The sequence below is a fragment of the Lytechinus variegatus genome, chromosome 2 (assembly GCF_018143015.1).
Source record: "Lytechinus variegatus isolate NC3 chromosome 2, Lvar_3.0, whole genome shotgun sequence".
NCBI lineage: Eukaryota > Metazoa > Echinodermata > Echinoidea > Temnopleuroida > Toxopneustidae > Lytechinus > Lytechinus variegatus.
In genome coordinates this window covers 25,896,333-25,906,880 of record NC_054741.1, presented here as the reverse complement: position 1 = coordinate 25,906,880, position 10,548 = coordinate 25,896,333, and positions in this window count along the sequence as shown.

The following is a 10,548-nucleotide window of genomic DNA, read 5'->3' as shown; positions in this document are numbered from 1 at the left end:
CACATTTCCTGTACCACAAAAGCGATGTTTCATGAGTTTTTATCTCAAGTAGACAAGAAGTTGTTGCTTGCTTCCTTTCGTCATCTCCAGAAGTTTACATCGGGATAAATCTTAAACTGTTTCAGAGTCATAATTAGGTAAGGATTTCCGAATTTATTTCGATTTATCATTTTGTAAATGTTAATCTGACGTACTGTGAATGAAAAATAAGTAGGAACAGAACGCCGTATTAAGTTTAAAAGAAATATATTGTAGAACAAGAAATCTCGAAAGGGCAATTTGTGAGATATTACATTGAACGGTAGGACTGCCCTCCCATAATTTGTCGTGCAAAGGCGGATCCAGGGGCGGTCGCGACGAAAAAGGGAGCAGGGCGTTGGGATTTTTTTATTTTCAAAATTGATAACGCCTTTAAGATTTGAAAATGAAATACCCTAATTGAAGTAAAACATGCCTACATTTTAAGGTTATAAAATCACAAAATTTCAGGTTGGAACTGTATCACAAAATTTTCAGCTTATTCGATGGTTGAGATAATATGTATCCTATTCATGTGTCACTAAATGCAGTCCTTAACAGCTTCCTTTTCTGGTCAGTATATCACAAGTTTCAGCTCGCGTTAATTAGATTCCCATCTTTTTCATGATTGCAAAAACTGCTCTGAATGTTTAACATCTCGCAAGGATGCCCTTTAACAGTAATTAACGCCATAATTTACCCCCTCCCCCCAAAAAAAAAACACGAGCTTTACAACTTCAGACTTGATTTGTTGAAACAGCTCGCTACGCTCTCTCACTGAAAAAGCCAAAGCCTATAAATCAATCAGAAATCACTTCAAAAATAATTTGTACAAAACACATAACTACTTCACGCAGACGATAATAATCATTGTGAAAATATCCGTTTGCACCAAAATGTCGATTTTGACACAAAAGAGCCCTTTTTGGCTTTGCCCCCAAACGAAATACTTTCTTCCGACCCTGAAAGGGAGGAAATAAGAAAGGAGAAGAAGAAGATAAAGGAGGAGGAGGAGAAGGGAAGAGAAGGAAAAGAGGCCAAGAGAAGAAGGAGAAGAGGGGAGGGAGGAAGATATAGGTAATATCTCGATCAAGACTACGAGTTTACTACGAAAGTTTCAGCTCCCGTTCGCATTTTTTAAACCATCATGCCAACAGCTATTTCACTTTTTTTATTACACAATATTTATTTATTTTTATACAGATTTGACAGATAAGGACCAATTTTAAAGGGCCATAAATGTTAAAACGATCGTAATATCACATGTTCAGGGAGGAATCACCTTTTTTTGTGGGGGGGCAGGAGCTTCTGCATTTATTTTAAAGTCAAAATAAATTTGATATTAAAGGTCAAGTCCACCCCTGCAAAATGTTGATTTGAATATTATATAGAAAAAATGAAAATAGCATAACGCTGAAAATTTCATCAAAATCGGATGTAAATTAAGAAAGTTATGGCATTTTGAAGTTTCGCTTATTTTTCACAAAATAATGATATGCACAACTCAGTGACATGCAGATGAGTCGGTCGATGATCTCCATCACTCACTATTTCTTTTGTTTTTTTATTGTTTGAATTATACAATATTTCATTTTGTATAGATTTTACAATAAGGACCAAGTTGACTGAACCATATAGTATTAAACAATGCTAATTCCACATTTTCCGCCAGGAATTAATCATTGTTTAATGTGACAATGAGGAGAAAATTAAAATAATTCATATTTCATATAATAAATTGCAAAAGAAATAGTGAGCGGATGACATCATCGGTCTCCTCATTTGCATATACTGACCAGGATGTAACTGTTTTGTTAAGCGAAACTTTAAAATATAACTTTCTTATCTTGTATCCGATTTTGATGAAATTTTCAGTGTTATGTTTGTTTGATTTTTTTCCTTTTTATTCAAATCAACTTTTTGTTGCGGTGGACTTGTCCTTTAAACTACAATAAGACAATTTTATAACAGTGTCATAACAAAATTTAGACATGAATACAATTTAATAATAAGACAAAGTAGTAAAAAATAAATGCAGTATTAAACTATATAAGCAAAATAAATGCTTGAGTAATAGCAGCCAAAAGGGAAAAGGGCTACAGTGGCGTATACAGGCGGGGGGCAAGCTTCCCCCCCCCCCTGGTGGGGTTCAGCGGGAAAATAAAAAAAGGAGAAAGAAAGAAAGAAAGGGAAAAGAAAGGGAAAAGAAAAAAGAGGAAAGGGGGAAAAGAAAACTAAGAAAAAACATAAAAAGGGGAAACGGAAAGAACTTGGGAAAAGGAATGAAAGAAGGACAGGTGAGAAAGAACAATTTTCCCCGGTATACAAATACATCAGCATGATTAGTAAGACAGGAAAATAAATTAAAAGATGACAAAAAGGCAAACAAAAACGGGAAATGAAGATAGAATGGAATGAGGGGGAATGAGGCAAAATCCTAAATTGGAAAATAAAGAAAAGGGACAAGATATTACTACCGGGCTGCTGAGGATTGAAGATAACGAGCGGGAAGAAAGATGGATGGTATATAGCATAATGTCGTATGAAAGTCTATCATAAACTTGCTAAATCTCCAAAGCTACCGGGGGCTCTGTCCAAGAGTCAAGACCCCGTGCAGTGGGGGCTCTTTATCTGTAACCTTATATAGGGCTCTATAACGGGCCCCTATGGACCCTTTGTGCATTAAGCTTTGCGTTGAAGCACTGGCGTACGGGGAGGGTGGTTCCACAGCCAAGGGGAAATAAAAGAAAATGGAGGAGGCAGCAAAATGAGATGAATAAAAATATACATGACATGATATTTGATATGATGTAAGAATTGATAATTAGAATTTCATTTCAAAAGGCAATTTTTCTTTCTGGCTCGCTTCTTTCAAGATATTTGGGTGATTACGGTATAAACTGCACTGAATTTATGTGTTGTGTGAAAGCTATATTATATAATATAAATATGCACGCAATTTGATTAAAATTAGTGGCCATCTGTAAGGTTTAAAATGGCTTTAATATCAAGAGGTTCCGGGGTGGAGCACTGTTGTATAGATGAGTTTGGACCATGGCCCCTAAACGTTCTACAACCAAACAACAACAAAAAGGAGGAAAAAAAGAAAAGCGAAAGAAAAGTGTATAATATTTTTCTGAATATTACGTCAAAATCTATCTTCATGTTAGATTCTCACGAAAAGGTAATTTTTTTTATCTCGCTCGCTTCGCTCGCTCGGGACTTATATTAAGCTACTTCTTGCCACAAGCGCCATACTGGGCCCCTCGAGCATAATTATATAGAGCTTTGTCCTGATGCGCACAATCACAAAAATTCTGTTCACCGTGGCGTACAAGAAAATATTATTATATCATCTTTTTAACACTATGTCAAAGTCTATCACAAAATTGGATTTTTGCATCAAAAATGTCAAAATTTTTGCTCTCTCTCTCTTTCTCTCCCTCCCCCCCTCTCTCTACAGCGCGTCCCCAAAAAAACTATACACTTTTGAAATGGCTGCCAAATAAAAAATGTAGCACTTTGGGGGAAAAGACTTATAGATATGGAAAGCCAATAAAGTCAACTTTCAAATGACACCAAAAAGTTGGAAAACTATTCATGCTTGAGCGAGCACCGCCCACTAAAACAAAGGGTATGAAAATTAGGGTGGGCCGGAATTAGCCTTCCAATTTCTTCAGGTTTTTTTGTTTGGTACTTGCAAAGTTGAGGGTTATTTGGTGAATTAAAGATCAGATGTGATCAATTTGTTGTTTGTGAAAATTTAATGCGTTATTAAATTGAAATTTAATGCATGAGTGATCATGAATTGCAGTTTTTGGGCAGCATTTTGTCTTCATCACGTGGATTTGAACAATGTGTTCTTGACAGTCAGGAGAAGAGGGGGTAATATGATTTAGGTAGGTGAAGTACGTTGATGAGATAAAGGCCAACAGAACATTTAACAACCCCTCCCCCCCCACTTCTCTCCTCCTGAGAGACTAAGCTTGGCTTGGCTGGGCAGGAATTAGCCTTACAGTTTTCTTTTAGAGGTTAGTCCTTTGGAACTTACAAAGCTATGGGTGTTATGCTATTTATGAGTGAGATAAGTGATGGTTTCTGAGGCAAATTTCATGAGTTACTAAATTGAAATGTAATGCATGAGTGAACAGGAATTGTAATATTAGTGTAGCATATTCATCTTGTGGACCTCAGAAGTGTGTCCGTGGGAGTCAGAGTAATGTGATGGTATCTGTTATGCAAGAGGACGAGATATGCTAAGACTTGATTAAAAGGGCATTCCTCTTCTTTTTGTCCTTTTACAAATAAAAGTCATATGTACCCTCCCCTCTCCACCTTCATTTCCCGCCCCTCCCCCTCTCTCTCTCTGTCTCACTTCCTGGATTGTAGCCTATTTAAAACTAAACTACCAAGTGACCAGTGGCTGATGGTCATTTTTTTTAATGATTACCAAGAAATTTAATGATGATGATGATTAGTGAAATAATTTATTGAAAAAAAAAATTAATATTTGATTGATCACATTGCCCATTGAATGAGTTGATTTACTGATAAATTGTTGATTAAATGATTGATAGGAAAAAGTTGAGCCCCAATTCAGAAATAATCATTAAATCAACATTCTGCTCTGGACTTCACGCGTACATGACAATAGCCATCAGTCTCTCAACAGAAGGGGAGGGCGGGAAAGAGGGAGGGGTGGGGGCTGAATGTTCTGTTGACCCTCATTCCATCAACCTACTTCTCCCACTTAAGTCCTATCTCACCCCCTATTCACCCGACTCCCATAAACACATTGCTGAAATCCACATGATAAAGTTGAAATGCTGCCCAAAAAGAGATCCAAATGATAAAGTTGAAACGCTGCCCAAAAAGTGCAATTTGTGTTCACTCATGCATTAAAGTTCCAATTTAATAATTTATAAAAATTTGCTTAAGCAGCCAGAACTGGTCACGGTTGATCATTAATTTATCACAACGCCCTTAACTTTGCAAGTTCGAAAGGATTTGCCTCTCAAAAACTGCATAAATTGGAAGGCTAATTCCAGCCCACCCTAATTTTCATACCCTTTGTTTCAGTGCGCAGCGCTCGCTCAAGCATGAATAGTTTTCCAACTTTTTGGTGTCATTTGAAAGTTGACTTTATTGGCTTTCCATATCTATAAGTCTTTTTCCCCAAAGTGCTACATTTCTTATTTGGCAGCCATTTCAAAAGTGTATAGTTTTTTTGGGGACGCATTGTATATATATATCGCCCCCTCAAAATGTTTGCTTTATGATGCCATTGCCTGTTCCATGATATATGACCGGGAATATTTTTGGCTGTTGTCCCCCCCCCCCCCCCGGCCACCGACCCCTGTTACGCCACTGGCTACATGGAAACGAATTATACATGACTTGTATTCCATCGGTCTGGAACAAAAATCTGACGTCACAAATCATCAGAAAAGGAGAAAGAAGAAAAATTGAGAAAATAAAGTGTGCATGTGTGTGCAAGTGGGTGAAAGTGCATGATATTTAAGAATACTTGGATAAAAGACCTCAAGATCAATAGAATGTCTGGGATCCAAGCTAGTATCATACACACCAAATTATATGAGCCTAGGTTAGATTAAAAAAACTAAAGTTATCGCGTTTACAAGGACTTCAGAAAGGTCAGATGAAAACATGTCACTGTGACGTTGACCTTGGACTTTTAGGCACACTGGGATCCATGATTGTATCGTACACCAAAATAGTTATCGCGTTTGAAATGACTCTAGAAGGGCAAGATGAAAACATGTCACTGTGACCTTGACCTTTGAACTTTTGACCAAATTGACCTTAAAATCAAAAGGCTTTCTGGGATTCAAGCTAGTATCATACACTCCAAATTATATGAGCCAAGGTTTAGTTAAACTGAAATTATCGCGTTTACAAGGACTTCAGAAGGGTAAGATGCATGTGACCCTGACAGCCATGCAATCGGACGGACGGACACCGAGCGTGATACACTCTAAAAAATGAAGTGCTAATTCAGCTCTTAAAGAGCTTGTATAGTGACTGCACTCCGGAGTGCTGATTTGTCTAGTTCAAATTTGAACGAGAAAAATCAGCACTCCGAAGTGCAGTCACTATACAAGCTCTTTAAGAGCTGAATTAGCACTTCATTTCTTAGAGTGTACGATAATACGTCCCATAGGACGGGCGTATAAAAGAGTAATCAAAATCGAATTTGAATTAAGACAGCAGCTATGATATTTTACAATTTTACCTAAATTTGACAAAATCAAAATAGGCCTATTTGTACATCCTTGGCAAGTTAGCCGGTAAAATTACCCACTCCATAGACTTGAGGTCGCAACAACTTATACTTCACCATGTTCATAAAATTTTCTATTCAAACGAATATCATTACATCTCAAAAAACTTTACACGGTCATCTAATATTCACGAGCATGAAACAAGAAATAGTCTGTTTAACTTTGTTGTACCTATGAGAAAAGGTCAAATTGGCAACACATTTTATTATAATGGTATACATTTTTGGAATTCCCTCCCTAATCATGTTAAATCAGTTAAGACTTTTACACAATTTAAAAGAGTATTGAAACAACACTTCAAAAATGTCCCCACTCTGTAATGTTAAATATTCTTTCTAATTTCATGTGTATCATGTAGTCTTATATATAACTATTTAGTTATGATTTATTTTAATAATCAACTTGTTTTACATTTTATCATCATCTTTTGTTGTTTGCGTGAAAGTTTGATGTCAAACTTATTTGTACTTTTTCATATCTTAGGTTTTACGATTCATGAATCTTGTATTAGTTACGATGCATTTAGCGCTATTTAAAAACTGATTATAGTATAATTTTCATATGTAACCTAGAAGTAATGATCGTTTACTCAACCTGTTTTACAATTATTTTAATCATATTTTGCGTAAATGGTTTTCATGGCAAACTTATTTGTTTTGTCTTTTCATATATTAAGTTTTACAATTCTTCGTGTAATTTCAGTGGTCTAGACTTAATTGATGTAGTTTGTAGATTTCTATAGGTGTTTTTCATATATATGTACATTGTTGTCAATTACTGATGTTAGGACCCCATTGGAAATAAGCCATCTCGGCTTTCATGGGCAATCCTGTCAAGGTATACACTACTGTTCATATTTTTCATGTACTTGTTCACAGTTACCTGACAAATAAAATCAATCAATCAATCCGTTTTTGTTATTTGAAATATGAACAAAACTGTATTTTTCATAATGTAATTGGTTTTTCCCTGATAATGTGGAATGGCCATTTTTGTAACCTATTCTGTGATCAATGCAGAGCTTCCTTATCGCCTTATCTGCAAAAATTAATGTGTTATGTAATTCCTTGTAAAAAACAAAAGAAAATGTGAGTGTGTGACACCATCGGCTCTCTCATATCACATGTGTTGTATATGCACGTAACTGTTATGAAAAAAAATAAACGAAATTTTTGAAATTTTGTTCTTATTCAAAATTTGATTTCGATGAAATTTTCAGCATGATGCTTGTATTATTTTTCTCTTTTTAATACTAAAACCGTGCTAAAGCTACCCCCCCCCCATGCATCTGGGCCGTACAACACACGATTGCAACGAATGCGTGTGTGAGTGTGTGATGATGAGTGTGTGTGTGATGATGATGTGTGTGTGTGTGACACTGTGTGAGGGTGCGTGCGTGTGTGTGTGTGTTATTAAAAAAAAAGTGTGTGTGGGTGTGTGTAGGGGTGTATTTGAGTTTTTGCAGAAGTGTATGAATCAGATACGTCCGTGACCATCCAGAGACGTGACCCATTTTTGAACCTGCAACAGTAATTTCCCCCACATAGCTTGGTTTAGAGACGCACGCCAAAACACCCACATACTCTCACCACCAATGTTTAAAGTTATGAACAAGTTGTCAACAATTTAAAGGTCAAGTCCACCCCAGTAAAATGTTGATTTGAATAAATAGGGAAAAATCAAACAAACATAATGCTCAAAATTTCATCAAAATCGGATGTAAAATAAAAAAAAAGTTATGGCATTTTGAAGTTTCGCTTATTTTTTCACAAAACAGTGATATGCACAACTCAGCGACATGGAAATGGTTCAGTCGATGATGTCCGTCACTCACTATTTCTTTTGTTTTTATTGTTTGAATTATACGATATTTCATTGTTTTTGCATATTTGACAATAAGAACCACCTTGATTGAACCATATAGTATTAAAGGTCAAGTCCACCACAGAAAAAAGTTGTTTTGAATCAAAAGAGGAAAATCAGACTAGCATTATGCTGAAAATGTCATCAAAATCGGATGTGAAATAAGAAAATTATGACATTTTGAAATTTCGCTTCTTTTTCAAAAAATAGTTATATATGCACAATTTACCCACATGCATAATTATGAGAGAATCGATGATGTCCCTCACTCACTATTTCTTTTGTTTTTTATTGTTTGAATTATGCAATATTTCAATTTTTACAGATTTGACAAAAAGGACCAACTTGACTGAACCATATAATGTTAAGCAACGGTAACTCCACATGTTCAGTGAGAAATAAAACTTTATTAAGAGAAAATTAGAATATTTCATATTTCAAATAATAAAATACAAAAGAAAAAGTGAGTGATGTCATCAGTTCCCTCATTTGCATACCGACCAGGATGTGCATATAACGACTATGTGAAATTAAGCGAAACTTAAAAATGTCATAACTTTCTTATTTTACATCCGATTTTTATGAAATTTTCAGTGTTATCCTCGTTGGATTTTTCTCTTTTTAATCAAATCAACTTTTTTGTTGGGGTGGACTTGTCCTTTAAACGATGCTTATTCAACATGTTCAGGGAGGAATTGGTAGTTGTTTCCCTTGACAATATAGAGAAAATTAGAATATTTCATATTTCACATAATAAAATACAAAAGATATAGTGAGTGAATGACGTCATCAGTCTCCTCATTTGCATACCGACCAGGATGTGCATATAACTGTTTTGTGAAATTAAGCGAAACTTTAAAACTTTCTTATTTTACATCCGATTTTGATGAAATTTTCAGTGTTATGTTTGTTGGATTTTTCTCTTTTTATTCAAGTCAACTTTTTGTTGGGGTAGACTTGTCCTTTAAAAAAGTTTGAATATTAATTTGTTTAAAAGTTTGAGAACTTGCTGTTAGAGTGGCGTGCTTAGACAACGTGTTTCAGCGTTTTTACAGTGTTTATTTGATTATTCCAAAATTATTTAAATTCATCTTTAATTAAGAATGCTAATTTACTCATGGAATTGGAATTTTGCTTTAAATTGATATATAAAGGCCTTAATTTTTTTTAATGTTTTTTTTTGTTCACAGACTCTTAGTGGGATTCTGATCAAATGTACATCAAATAATAATCGGTATAAAAATAAATATGTTTTTTATTTTTCAAAATTTTCTTTGTCTTTTTGTGTCATTTATTGCATTTTAATTGAAATTTGCAGGATACATCTTTCGGACTACATGTATATGCAATATGAAATCAATCAATTTTAATCAATTAAAGTGAAAATAATGATGCAGTTGTGAATTTTGGCTATTAATAAAATTTGCATAGGATTTGTACTTGAAATCACTTTTACATATTGTTTTGTTTTTCACAGCACTTTGGGGACTGGCATGCAATTATTTCTGGACCTCACACCTCAAAAGTTGCGCGAGACTTGAAGGAAAAAAATCATGAACGCGGGTCAACCTTCACGTTGTGGATTTATCCCAAAAATATCGAGGAGGCCTAGCCTTTCCCCCTCTCTTAGTTAAGCGGAGTGAAGTTGAAAGTGGGGGCACCTTTTCTTTCGAAAAGGGCACCAGAAATGACTTATCTACAGTGGTGTAATGAGCCAAAAATTCTGAGGGGGGCCTAGATATGTATCATCATGCAAAATTTATAAGAAGCTGGAAGCGAGCAAAGCGAGTGAGCAAAAATTTTGACATTTTTATAACAAAAATCCTATTTGTGATAGATTTTGACATAATAATACAAAATAGTGAGCGCCCCCCGGCCCCCCCATCTGTACGCCGCTGCTTATCTATCCCACTCACATGACTCATGAAACTTAAGGCACGTAAGGTTATTCTCACAAGTTTTTTCCTTCATAAGTAGTATCATATAAAATAAGAATGTTTCCTTGTTTCGAAGGAGCACTCGTTAACACATTAAACAGGTCCTTCTCAGGTGAAAGGAGTACAGAACACGTTCGTGGGGGGACTTTTCTTGGGTAAAAGGGGCACTGATACGAGAATTGGCATCAATAAGAACGCAAAGGGGCACTTCTCAGGTATGAAAGGGGTACAGAACACGTCCGTGGGGGCACTCTCCTTGGGTAAAAAGGGGCACAGATACAAGAAATGACACTTGCTAACACGTAAAGAGGGTCCTTATCAGATGAAAGGGGCATAGAACACGTTCGAGAGGGGGGCATTTTTGAGTAAAAAAATGGCATTTATATACGAGAAATTCCACTTGGCAACACCAAAAAACGGGTCCTTCT